We start from the raw sequence: 13,714 nt of genomic DNA, 5'->3' as shown, positions 1-13,714 counted from the left end.
GACGTTTAATACATTCAGTCATTTCAGGTAAAGATATCTCCTTCTCTCTAAAATCTCTAAATTCATCATTTAATTAAGAGGCGCAGTTCATCTCAAACGAGCCTGATATGTTCCGTGATGTCATGTGTGACGTCATTGGCATCCGTAACCTAGGTTACATAGACGCCGCTTTCCACATTCTGTTCCGTGATGTCATGTGTGACGTCATTGGCGTCCGGAACAGAGTTTACCTATAGACCCTAATTTCCACCTTCCGTTAACATCCTCTCTCTCAAAGAGAGGACGGGCTCTGGGAATGCCCCCAAGTCTGTGTTGGATGCTCTGCGACCTGCTCTAGGGCGCGTCCCAACACAGGCTTGGGGGGGAGGTTCCAGAGTTTTTTTGTTTGTTGTTAGTTAGTTAGTTTGTTGGTTTGTTTGTTTGTTAGTGTTAGAGTTAGTGTTAGTGTTAGTGTTAGTGTTAGAGTTAGTTAGTGTTAGTATTTGTTTGTTTGTCTGTTTGTCTCTTTGTGTGTTTATGTGTGTGTTTGTTTGTTTGTTTCTCTCTCTCTTTCTTTCTTTCTTTCTTTCTTTCTTTCTCTCTCTCTGTCTCTCTCTACTCTCTTTCTCCCTCTCTCTTTCTTTCTGTCTTTTTTATTTCTCTCTCTCTCTCCTCTCTTTCTCTCTCTTTCTTTCTTTCTTTCTCTCTCTCTCTCCTCGCTTTCTCTCTCTTTCTTTCTTTCTTTCTCTCTCTCTCCTCTCTTTCTCTCTCTCTTTCCTCTCTCTCTTTCTCTCTCTTTCTTTCTTTCTTTCTCTCTCTCTCTCTCCTCGCTTTCTCTCTCTTTCTTTCTTTCTTTCTTTCTCTCTCTCTCCTCTCTCTCTCTCTCTCTCTCTCTCTCTCTGTGACAACTTTATCAATTCATAAAGTTTTCAGAGAAAAGTAAATAAAAAGCGGGTGTAAGGTGATCCACATGTATGCAGAAAATGTTCAAGTATTGACACAGTTCTGCATGAGTCAAGCTTTACCTATATATACAACTTTTTGTAATAACGTTACACATCTGGCAAAGTGTGCTAAAAGCAGAGATATCATGCTGATATTACTAAAATCTTGCACCATGCAACTCCCACACTGCAAACCAGCCTGTGATCAGCACCACGGACAGCAGCCTAAATGCCAAATTTATCAACGCTAATTTAACAACCTGAACTGGTGTACAGTGCTATAGATTTAAATCCCTGATCCCATAATAATAATAATAACAAAAAGAAACCAGTACTCATCCATTAGAAGTTTATCCTACAGGTCTTGTGCTCCGCAAAGTCATTAACAACACTGCTTTAGAACCATGTCCTTTTTAATTGGAATGTCCTGGCCGTGCATGCGACGTGGCACGCTGTTTTAAGCTGAACATTATATATACAACTCTCTCCTTAGCTTTCTGTGGTCCATGTTCAGTGTGGTACACACCATGATACCAAACAGCACAGTGACTACTTTTCACCCTTTAAATAGGCAGACTGACTGATTACAAGTTTGAAGATACATGTGATACTAATTACAGGACACACCTTAGTTTAACGTGTCCCTATGGTCAAATTATTTTACATCTTTTCTAGGGGTACCATCCTTTTTGTCCAGGCCAGTTTCATTAGTTTGTTTTTTAAAATGATTCTGTTGAACCACAATTCAAAATCAATGTCTGATTTTCATTAGTTAATTTTCAGTACATTTTTATTTATTATTACTTTTGTCAGTTTCAAGTTATTTCAGTGACCATTGTGGGTTTTTCTTTCTTTAACGGAAGGGTACCAACAATTTTGTCTATATATATATATATACACACAGTATATTATTCAGGTTAAACAACTGGGGTAAATAAAAAAAACCTGTTGATAACTTGACCTGTGCATTTGAAATCCTGAGTTTTACTGCCCTCCAGTGGTCACAGGTAGTAACTGCATCATATCATTTTTCAAGCTAACGCCATTGCAAACTTTAGTAGGAATTAGTTATCAATACTGATTAAATTCTTTACAGGTAGGCTATCAAAAATACAATTAGTATGTTCATAATAGCATCTGTATTTCTATTGTATAGTTTGTTTAAAAAAAACCCAATATAAAGCCGTGCATCATGTAACGTTCTGAGAACCCTGATATGGTGAAGTCTGTGTGTGCGTGTGTGTATGTGTGTGTGTGTGTGTGTGTGTGTGTGTGTGTGTGTGTGTGTGTGCGTGCGTGTGTGTGCGTGTATATGAATGTCGATCTATTCCTAATAAATGATATGTTTTCAGTTATACTCAACTTATGTTGATTTACACTGTAGCCTACTCAAGGTGACATTTGATGTGACTGCTCTGCTGTCTCATATGAACCTCTGTGGGATGAATGCTCATCGGTAGATTCTTGCTCGTCTCCTGTATGAAATGGATGTATCCTCACTGTCCTGCATTATTATGAACCATAGTAACGTGGTTATGGGTCATCCATTCACTAACTCACTCCCTCTTCCTCTCCTCGCAGTTCTCATGCATTAGCTCCGTGTTGTTGACTGATTATGTTGTGGCTGCTTCGACATACAGTCGCCTATGTTGATGTTCAAGTTTGCTTTTCTAAAATCAGAGTTGTCTCTGCTGTTGCAGCGCGTTTTTGCGCTGCGTAAAAACTACGTGGAGATCATCCGGACGAACCGACGCACGAAAAATTCTAGTTTAAAGTCAAGGACCTTCATATTTTCTATCTGCAGACCTGATGGCTCGTGGTAATCAAGTCTGCTGCTTTATTATAAATAGATGTTGGTCTGGATGCTCTGAAACTCTTTTTCAGCAGATAAATGGATGAACAGTTCATCGGAGGAATTAAGGTAAATAAGAAGTAATGCTGTAGTGGTGCTGACCTTTTTAACATGGCAGCTAGAAGCAGTGACAGTTAACCTGCAGCAGTAAGATAGAGTAGGCTACCTACACAAGATTATTTCCTACAGGCGGTGAAAGAAATGGCCTGTGTGTCCTAGAATATCACAGGCAGCACAAGAGCACAGAAAACCCCCCTCACCCAAGATATTAGTAATATCAGCATGTATGACATCTCTGCAACGTTATTACAAAAAGTTTGATATATAGGTAAAGCTTGACTCATGCAGAATTGTATCAATGCAATACTTGAAAATGTTCTGCATACATGTGGATCACTTTACACCCGTTTTTGATCTACTTTTCTCTGAAAAAATGATTGCCTCTACAGGTTTTTATATTGGTGAAATGTAAAGGAATATGAATAGAAACTGCACTATGGTCTGTTAATTGGTATAGTAACAATATCAACCGAAATATTATCAATATTCATATTTTTGGATACTAGCCATTAATCTGACCATTTTCTAAGTGTAAGCATTTAGTCCAGGAAATGTTCTTCTCCAAATATCAATCAGATTAAACTTTTCAATAAACATTGTTAGATTCTCAGCTACTGCACTAATGTCACGTGGTGGCCAACAGTCAATAGAGTTGTCTAATAGGTCTCCAATCTTCTACATTTAATCTATCTTTGTTTGTTTTTGGAATTCATGTAATTGCCCCCTGCCTTAATGTAGTAGGGAGCTCAGCCTTTTGAACACATTCTGTAAACATTGCTAGTGAGAAAGTTTAGAAGTAAAGGTTTTGTAAAATCCCCTGTCCGACCATCATTACCTGGGGACTTGTTTTTCTCTAAGACGTTTAATACATTCAGTCATTTCAGGTAAAGATATCTCCTTCTCTCTAAAATCTCTAAATTCATCATTTAATTAAGAGGCGCAGTTCATCTCAAACGAGCCTGATATGTTCCGTGATGTCATGTGTGACGTCATTGGCATCCGTAACCTAGGTTACATAGACGCCGCTTTCCACATTCTGTTCCGTGATGTCATGTGTGACGTCATTGGCATCCGTAACCTAGGTTACATAGACGCTGCTTTCCACATTCTGTTCCGTGATGTCATGTGTGACGTCATTGGCATCCGTAACCTAGGTTACATAGACGCCGCTTTCCACATTCTGTTCCGTGATGTCATGTGTGACGTCATTGGCATCCGTAACCTAGGTTACATAGACGCCGCTTTCCACATTCTGTTCCGTGATGTCATGTGTGACGTCATTGGCGTCCGGAACAGAGTTTACCTATAGACCCTGATTTCCACCTTCCGTTAACATCCTCTCTCTCAAAGAGAGGACGGGCTCTGGGAATGCCCCCAAGTCTGTGTTGGATGCTCTGCGACCTGCTCTAGGGCGCGTCCCAACACAGGCTTGGGGGGGAGGTTCCAGAGTTTTTTTGTTTGTTGTTAGTTAGTTAGTTTGTTGGTTTGTTTGTTTGTTAGTGTTAGTGTTAGTGTTAGTGTTAGTGTTAGAGTTAGTTAGTGTTAGTATTTGTTTGTTTGTCTGTTTGTCTCTTTGTGTGTTTATGTGTGTGTTTGTTTGTTTGTTTCTCTCTCTCTTTCTTTCTTTCTTTCTTTCTTTCTCTCTCTCTGTCTCTCTCTACTCTCTTTCTCCCTCTCTCTTTCTTTCTGTCTTTTTGATTTCTCTCTCTCTCTCCTCTCTTTCTCTCTCTCTTTCCTCTCTCTCTTTCTCTCTCTTTCTTTCTTTCTTTCTCTCTCTCTCTCTCTCTCTCTCTCTCCTCTCTTTCTCTCTCTTTCTTTCTTTCTTTCTCTCTCTCTCCTCTCTTTCTCTCTCTCTTTCCTCTCTCTCTTTCTCTCTCTTTCTTTCTTTCTTTCTCTCTCTCTCTCTCCTCGCTTTCTCTCTCTTTCTTTCTTTCTTTCTTTCTCTCTCTCTCCTCTCTTTCTCTCTCTCCTCTCTGTCTCTCTCTCTCTCTCTCTCTCTCTCTGTGACAACTTTATCAATTCATAAAGTTTTCAGAGAAAAGTAAATAAAAAGCGGGTGTAAGGTGATCCACATGTATGCAGAAAATGTTCAAGTATTGACACAGTTCTGCATGAGTCAAGCTTTACCTATATATACAACTTTTTGTAATAACGTTACACATCTGGCAAAGTGTGCTAAAAGCAGAGATATCATGCTGATATTACTAAAATCTTGCACCATGCAACTCCCACACTGCAAACCAGCCTGTGATCAGCACCACGGACAGCAGCCTAAATGCCAAATTTATCAACGCTAATTTAACAACCTGAACTGGATTTAGCTGCCAAATGTTATCCCAGACACAGATTTCAGTAGGTGCACATTTTCCAACATATGAGATGTAACAATTACAGTGCTATACATTTAAATCCCTGATCCCATAATAATAATAATAACAAAAAAATAATAACAAAAAGAAACCAGTACTCATCCATTAGAAGTTTATCCTACAGGTCTTGTGCTCCGCAAAGTCATTAACAACACTGCTTTAGAACCATGTCCTTTTTAATTGGAATGTCCTGGCCGTGCATGCGACGTGGCACGCTGTTTTAAGCTGAACATTATATATACAACTCTCTCCTTAGCTTTCTGTGGTCCATGTTCAGTGTGGTACACACCATGATACCAAACAGCACAGTGACTACTTTTCACCCTTTAAATAGGCAGACTGACTGATTACAAGTTTGAAGATACATGTGATACTAATTACAGGACACACCTTAGTTTAACGTGTCCCTATGGTCAAATTATTTTACATCTTTTCTAGGGGTACCATCCTTTTTGTCCAGGCCAGTTTCATTAGTTTGTTTTTTAAAATGATTCTGTTGAACCACAATTCAAAATCAATGTCTGATTTTCATTAGTTAATTTTCAGTACATTTTTATTTATTATTACTTTTGTCAGTTTCAAGTTATTTCAGTGACCATTGTGGGTTTTTCTTTCTTTAACGGAAGGGTACCAACAATTTTTTCCACATATATATATATATATATATATATATATATATACACAGTATATTATTCAGGTTAAACAACTGGGGTAAATAAAAAGACCTGTTGATAACTTGACCTGTGCATTTGAAATCCTGAGTTTTACTGCCCTCCAGTGGTCACAGGTAGTAACTGCATCATATCATTTTTCAAGCTAACGCCATTGCAAACTTTAGTAGGAATAATACAGTTATCAATACTGATTAAATTCTTTAGAGGTAGGCTATCAAAAAGACAATTAGTATGTTCATAATACCATCTGTATTTGTAATGTATAGTTTGTTTAAAAAAAAACAATATAAAGCCGTGCATCATGTAACGTTCTGAGAACCCTGATATGGTGAAGTCTGTGTGTGCGTGTGTGTGTGTGTGTGTGTGTGTGTGTGTGTGCGTGTATATGCGTGTATATGAATGTCGATCTATTCCTAATAAATGATATGTTTTCAGTTATACTCAACTTATGTTGATTTACACTGTAGCCTACTCAAGGTGACATTTGATGTGACTGCTCTGCTGTCTCATATGAACCTCTGTGGGATGAATGCTCATCGGTAGATTCTTGCTCGTCTCCTGTATGAAATGGATGTATCCTCACTGTCCTGCATTATTATGAACCATAGTAACGTGGTTATGGGTCATCCATTCACTAACTCACTCCCTCTTCCTCTCCTCGCAGTTCTCATGCATTAGCTCCGTGTTGTTGACTGATTATGTTGTGGCTGCTTCGACATACAGTCGCCTATGTTGATGTTCAAGTTTGCTTTTCTAAAATCAGAGTTGTCTCTGCTGTTGCAGCGCGTTTTTGCGCTGCGTAAAAACTACGTGGAGATCATCCGGACGAACCGACGCACGAAAAATTCTAGTTTAAAGTCAAGGACCTTCATATTTTCTGTCTGCAGACCTGATGGCTCGTGGTAATCAAGTCTGCTGCTTTATTATAAATAGATGTTGGTCTGGATGCTCTGAAACTCTTTTTCAGCAGATAAATGGATGAACAGTTCATCGGAGGAATTAAGGTAAATAAGAAGTAATGCTGTAGGGGTGCTGACCTTTTTAACATGGCAGCTAGAAGCAGTGACAGTTAACCTGCAGCAGTAAGATAGAGTAGGCTACCTACACAAGATTATTTCCTACAGGCGGTGAAAGAAATGGCCTGTGTGTCCTAGAATATCACAGGCAGCACAAGAGCACAGAAAACCCCCCTCACCCAAGATATTAGTAATATCAGCATGTATGACAACTCTGCAACGTTATTTCAAAAAGTTTGATATATAGGTAAAGCTTGACTCATGCAGAATTGTATCAATGCAATACTTGAAAATGTTCTGCATACATGTGGATCACTTTACACCCGTTTTTGATCTACTTTTCTCTGAAAAAATGATTGCCTCTACAGGTTTTTATATTGGTGAAATGTAAAGGAATATGAATAGAAACTGCACTATGGTCTGTTAATTGGTATAGTAACAATATCAACCGAAATATTATCAATATTCATATTTTTGGATACTAGCCATTAATCTGACCATTTTCTAAGTGTAAGCATTTAGTCCAGGAAATGTTCTTCTCCAAATATCAATCAGATTAAACTTTTCAATAAACATTGTTAGATTCTCAGCTACTGCACTAATGTCACGTGGTGGCCAACAGTCAATAGAGTTGTCTAATAGGTCTCCAATCTTCTACATTTAATCTATCTTTGTTTGTTTTTGGAATTCATGTAATTGCCCCCTGCCTTAATGTAGTAGGGAGCTCAGCCTTTTGAACACATTCTGTAAACATTGCTAGTAAGAAAGTTTAGAAGTAAAGGTTTTGTAAAATCCCCTGTCCGACCATCATTACCTGGGGACTTGTTTTTCTCTAAGACGTTTAATACATTCAGTAATTTCAGGTAAAGATATCTCCTTCTCTCTAAAATCTCTAAATTCATCATTTAATTAAGAGGCGCAGTTCATCTCAAACCAGCCTGATATGTTCCGTGATGTCATGTGTGACGTCATTGGCATCCGTAACCTAGGTTACATAGACGCCGCTTTCCACATTCTGTTCCGTGATGTCATGTGTGACGTCATTGGCATCCGTAACCTAGGTTACATAGACGCCGCTTTCCACATTCTGTTCCGTGATGTCATGTGTGACGTCATTGGCGTCCGGAACAGAGTTTACCTATAGACCCTGATTTCCACCTTCCGTTAACATCCTCTCTCTCAAAGAGAGGACGGGCTCTGGGAATGCCCCCAAGTCTGTGTTGGATGCTCTGCGACCTGCTCTAGGGCGCGTCCCAACACAGGCTTGGGGGGGAGGTTCCAGAGTTTTTTTGTTTGTTGTTAGTTAGTTAGTTTGTTGGTTTGTTTGTTTGTTAATGTTAGTGTTAGTGTTAGTGTTAGTTAGTGTTAGTATTTGTTTGTTTGTCTGTTTGTCTGTTTGTGTGTTTATGTGTGTGTTTGTTTGTTTGTTTCTCTCTCTCTTTCTTTCTTTCTTTCTTTCTTTCTTTCTCTCTCTCTGTCTCTCTCTACTCTCTTTCTCCCTCTCTCTTTCTTTCTGTCTTTTTTATTTCTCTCTCTCTCTCCTCTCTTTCTCTCTCTTTCTTTCTTTCTTTCTCTCTCTCTCCTCTCTTTCTCTCTCTTTCTTTCTTTCTTTCTTTCTCTCTCTCTCCTCTCTTTCTCTCTCTCTTTCCTCTCTCTCTTTCTCTCTCTCTCTCTCTCTCTCTCTCTCTCTCTCTCTCTGTGACAACTTTATCAATTCATAAAGTTTTCAGAGAAAAGTAAATAAAAAGCGGGTGTAAGGTGATCCACATGTATGCAGAAAATGTTCAAGTATTGACACAGTTCTGCATGAGTCAAGCTTTACCTATATATACAACTTTTTGTAATAACGTTACACATCTGGCAAAGTGTGCTAAAAGCAGAGATATCATGCTGATATTACTAAAATCTTGCACCATGCAACTCCCACACTGCAAACCAGCCTGTGATCAGCACCACGGACAGCAGCCTAAATGCCAAATTTATCAACGCTAATTTAACTACCTGAACTGGTGTACAGTGCTATAGATTTAAATCCCTGATCCCATAATAATAATAATAACAAAAAGAAACCAGTACTCATCCATTAGAAGTTTATCCTACAGGTCTTGTGCTCCGCAAAGTCATTAACAACACTGCTTTAGAACCATGTCCTTTTTAATTGGAATGTCCTGGCCGTGCATGCGACGTGGCACGCTGTTTTAAGCTGAACATTATATATACAACTCTCTCCTTAGCTTTCTGTGGTCCATGTTCAGTGTGGTCCACACCATGATACCAAACAGCACAGTGACTACTTTTCACCCTTTAAATAGGCAGACTGACTGATTACAAGTTTGAAGATACATGTGATACTAATTACAGGACACACCTTAGTTTAACGTGTCCCTATGGTCAAATTATTTTACATCTTTTCTAGGGGTACCATCCTTTTTGTCCAGGCCAGTTTCATTAGTTTGTTTTTTAAAATGATTCTGTTGAACCACAATTCAAAATCAATGTCTGATTTTCATTAGTTAATTTTCAGTACATTTTTATTTATTATTACTTTTGTCAGTTTCAAGTTATTTCAGTGACCATTGTGGGTTTTTCTTTCTTTAACGGAAGGGTACCAACAATTCTGTCTATATATATATATATATATATACACAGTATATTATTCAGGTTAAACAACTGGGGTAAATAAAAATCCTGAGTTTTACTGCCCTCCAGTGGTCACAGGTAGTAACTGCATCATATCATTTTTCAAGCTAACGCCATTGCAAACTTTAGTAGGAATAATACAGTTATCAATACTGATTAAATTCTTTAGAGGTAGGCTATCAAAAAGACAATTAGTATGTTCATAATAGCATCTGTATTTCTAATGTATAGTTTGTTTAAAAAAACCCAATATAAAGCCCTGCATCATGTAACGTTCTGAGAACCCTGATATGGTGAAGTCTGTGTGTGCGTGTGCGTGTGCGTGTGTGTGTGTGTGTGTGTGTGTGTGTGTGTGTGTGTGTGTGTGTGTGTGTGTGTGTGTGTGTGCGTGTATATGCGTGTATATGAATGTCGATCTATTCCTAATAAATGATATGTTTTCAGTTATACTCAACTTATGTTGATTTACACTGTAGCCTACTCAAGGTGACATTTGATGTGACTGCTCTGCTGTCTCATATGAACCTCTGTGGGATGAATGCTCATCGGTAGATTCTTGCTCGTCTCCTGTATGAAATGGATGTATCCTCACTGTCCTGCATTATTATGAACCATAGTAACGTGGTTATGGGTCATCCATTCACTAACTCACTCCCTCTTCCTCTCCTCGCAGTTCTCATGCATTAGCTCCGTGTTGTTGACTGATTATGTTGTGGCTGCTTCGACATACAGTCGCCTATGTTGATGTTCAAGTTTGCTTTTCTAAAATCAGAGTTGTCTCTGCTGTTGCAGCGCGTTTTTGCGCTGCGTAAAAACTACGTGGAGATCATCCGGACGAACCGACGCACGAAAAATTCTAGTTTAAAGTCAAGGACCTTCATATTTTCTATCTGCAGACCTGATGGCTCGTGGTAATCAAGTCTGCTGCTTTATTATAAATAGATGTTGGTCTGGATGCTCTGAAACTCTTTTTCAGCAGATAAATGGATGAACAGTTCATCGGAGGAATTAAGGTAAATAAGAAGTAATGCTGTAGTGGTGCTGACCTTTTTAACATGGCAGCTAGAAGCAGTGACAGTTAACCTGCAGCAGTAAGATAGAGTAGGCTACCTACACAAGATTATTTCCTACAGGCGGTGAAAGAAATGGCCTGTGTGTCCTAGAATATCACAGGCAGCACAAGAGCACAGAAAACCCCCCTCACCCAAGATATTAGTAATATCAGCATGTATGACATCTCTGCAACGTTATTACAAAACGTTTGATATATAGGTAAAGCTTGACTCATGCAGAATTGTATCAGTGCAATACTTGAAAATGTTCTGCATACATGTGGATCACTTTACACCCGTTTTTGATCTACTTTTCTCTGAAAAAATGATTGACTCTATAGGTTTTTATATTGGTGAAATGTAAAGGAATATGAATAGAAACTGCACTATGGTCTGTTAATTGGTATAGTAACAATATCAACCGAAATATTATCAATATTCATATTTTTGGATACTAGCCATTAATCTGACCATTTTCTAAGTGTAAGCATTTAGTCCAGGAAATGTTCTTCTCCAAATATCAATCAGATTAAACTTTTCAATAAACATTGTTAGATTCTCAGCTACTGCACTAATGTCACGTGGTGGCCAACAGTCAATAGAGTTGTCTAATAGGTCTCCAATCTTCGATATTTAATCTATCTTTGTTTGTTTTTGGAATTCATGTAATTGCCCCCTGCCTTAATGTAGTAGGGAGCTCAGCCTTTTGAACACATTCTGTAAACATTGCTAGTGAGAAAGTTTAGAAGTAAAGGTTTTGTAAAATCCCCTGTCCGACCATCATTACCTGGGGACTTGTTTTTCTCTAAGACGTTTAATACATTCAGTAATTTCAGGTAAAGATATCTCCTTCTCTCTAAAATCTCTAAATTCATCATTTAATTAAGAGGCGCGGTTCATCTCAAACGAGCCTGATATGTTCCGTGATGTCATGTGTGACGTCATTGGCATCCGTAACCTAGGTTACATAGACGCCGCTTTCCACATTCTGTTCCGTGATGTCATGTGTGACGTCATTGGCGTCCGGAACAGAGTTTACCTATAGACCCTGATTTCCACCTTCCGTTAACATCCTCTCTCTCAAAGAGAGGACGGGCTCTGGGAATGCCCCCAAGTTTGTGTTGGATGCTCTGCGACCTGCTCTAGGGCGCGTCCCAACACAGGCTTGGGGGGGAGGTTCCAGAGTTTTTTTGTTTGTTGTTAGTTAGTTAGTTTGTTGGTTTGTTTGTTTGTTAGTGTTAGTGTTAGTGTTAGAGTTAGTTAGTGTTAGTATTTGTTTGTTTGTCTGTTTGTCTGTTTGTCTGTTTGTGTGTTTATGTGTGTGTTTGTTTGTTTGTTTCTCTCTCTCTTTCTTTCTTTCTTTCTTTCTTTCTCTCTCTCTGTCTCTCTCTACTCTCTTTCTCCCTCTCTCTTTCTTTCTGTCTTTTTTATTTCTCTCTCTCTCTCCTCTCTTTCTCTCTCTTTCTTTCTTTCTTTCTCTCTCTCTCTCCTCGCTTTCTCTCTCTTTCTTTCTTTCTTTCTCTCTCTCTCCTCTCTTTCTCTCTCTCTTTCCTCTCTCTCTTTCTCTCTCTTTCTTTCTTTCTCTCTCTCTCTCTCCTCGCTTTCTCTCTCTTTCTTTCTTTCTTTCTTTCTCTCTCTCTCCTCTCTTTCTCTCTCTCTCTCTCTCTCTCTCTCTCTCTCTCTCTCTCTCTCTCTCTCTCTGTGACAACTTTATCAATTCATAAAGTTTTCAGAGAAAAGTAAATAAAAAGCGGGTGTAAGGTGATCCACATGTATGCAGAAAATGTTCAAGTATTGACACAGTTCTGCATGAGTCAAGCTTTACCTATATATACAACTTTCTGTAATAACGTTACACATCTGGCAAAGTGTGCTAAAAGCAGAGATATCATGCTGATATTACTAAAATCTTGCACCATGCAACTCCCACACTGCAAACCAGCCTGTGATCAGCACCACGGACAGCAGCCTAAATGCCAAATTTATCAACGCTAATTTAACAACCTGAACTGGTGTACAGTGCTATAGATTTAAATCCCTGATCCCATAATAATAATAATAACAAAAAGAAACCAGTACTCATCCATTAGAAGTTTATCCTACAGGTCTTGTGCTCCGCAAAGTCATTAACAACACTGCTTTAGAACCATGTCCTTTTTAATTGGAATGTCCTGGCCGTGCATGCGACGTGGCACGCTGTTTTAAGCTGAACATTATATATACAACTCTCTCCTTAGCTTTCTGTGGTCCATGTTCAGTGTGGTACACACCATGATACCAAACAGCACAGTGACTACTTTTCACCCTTTAAATAGGCAGACTGACTGATTACAAGTTTGAAGATACATGTGATACTAATTACAGGACACACCTTAGTTTAACGTGTCCCTATGGTCAAATTATTTTACATCTTTTCTAGGGGTACCATCCTTTTTGTCCAGGCCAGTTTCATTAGTTTGTTTTTTAAAATGATTCTGTTGAACCACAATTCAAAATCAATGTCTGATTTTCATTAGTTAATTTTCAGTACATTTTTATTTATTATTACTTTTGTCAGTTTCAAGTTATTTCAGTGACCATTGTGGGTTTTTCTTTCTTTAACGGAAGGGTACCAACAATTTTGTCTATATATATATATATACACACAGTATATTATTCAGGTTAAACGACTGGGGTAAATAAAAAAAACCTGTTGATAACTTGACCTGTGCATTTGAAATCCTGAGTTTTACTGCCCTCCAGTGGTCACAGGTAGTAACTGCATCATATCATTTTTCAAGCTAACGCCATTGCAAACTTTAGTAGGAATTAGTTATCAATACTGATTAAATTCTTTAGAGGTAGGCTATCAAAAAGACAATTAGTATGTTCATAATAGCATCTGTATTTCTATTGTATAGTTTGTTTAAAAAAACAACAATATAAAGCCCTGCATCATGTAACGTTCTGAGAACCCTGATATGGTGAAGTCTGTGTGTGCGTGTGTGTGTGTGTGTGTGTGTGTGTGTGCGTGTATATGCGTGTATATGAATGTCGATCTATTCCTAATAAATGATATGTTTTCAGTTATACTCAACTTATGTTGATTTACACTGTAGCCTACTCAAGGTGACATTTGATGTGACTGC

The 13,714-nt window shown here is 38.5% G+C and overlaps 1 long non-coding RNA gene across 1 annotated transcript; it reads right to left on the bottom strand.

Annotated features, from left to right (window-relative positions):
- Positions 1 to 4,813: 4,813 nt before the first annotated feature.
- On the bottom strand, positions 4,814 to 8,959 carry LOC119475145. Its single transcript, XR_005203726.1, has 2 exons — positions 8,896 to 8,959; positions 4,814 to 5,141 (listed from the first exon to the last, which is right to left on the bottom strand). It is a non-coding gene; the product is annotated as an uncharacterized LOC119475145 (long non-coding RNA).
- Positions 8,960 to 13,714: the final 4,755 nt, after the last annotated feature.

The sequence above is a fragment of the Sebastes umbrosus genome, chromosome 17 (genome assembly GCF_015220745.1).
Source record: "Sebastes umbrosus isolate fSebUmb1 chromosome 17, fSebUmb1.pri, whole genome shotgun sequence".
NCBI lineage: Eukaryota > Metazoa > Chordata > Actinopteri > Perciformes > Sebastidae > Sebastes > Sebastes umbrosus.
Note: the sequence above shows the minus strand (reverse complement) of the source record. Positions and strands in the feature narration are given on the sequence as shown.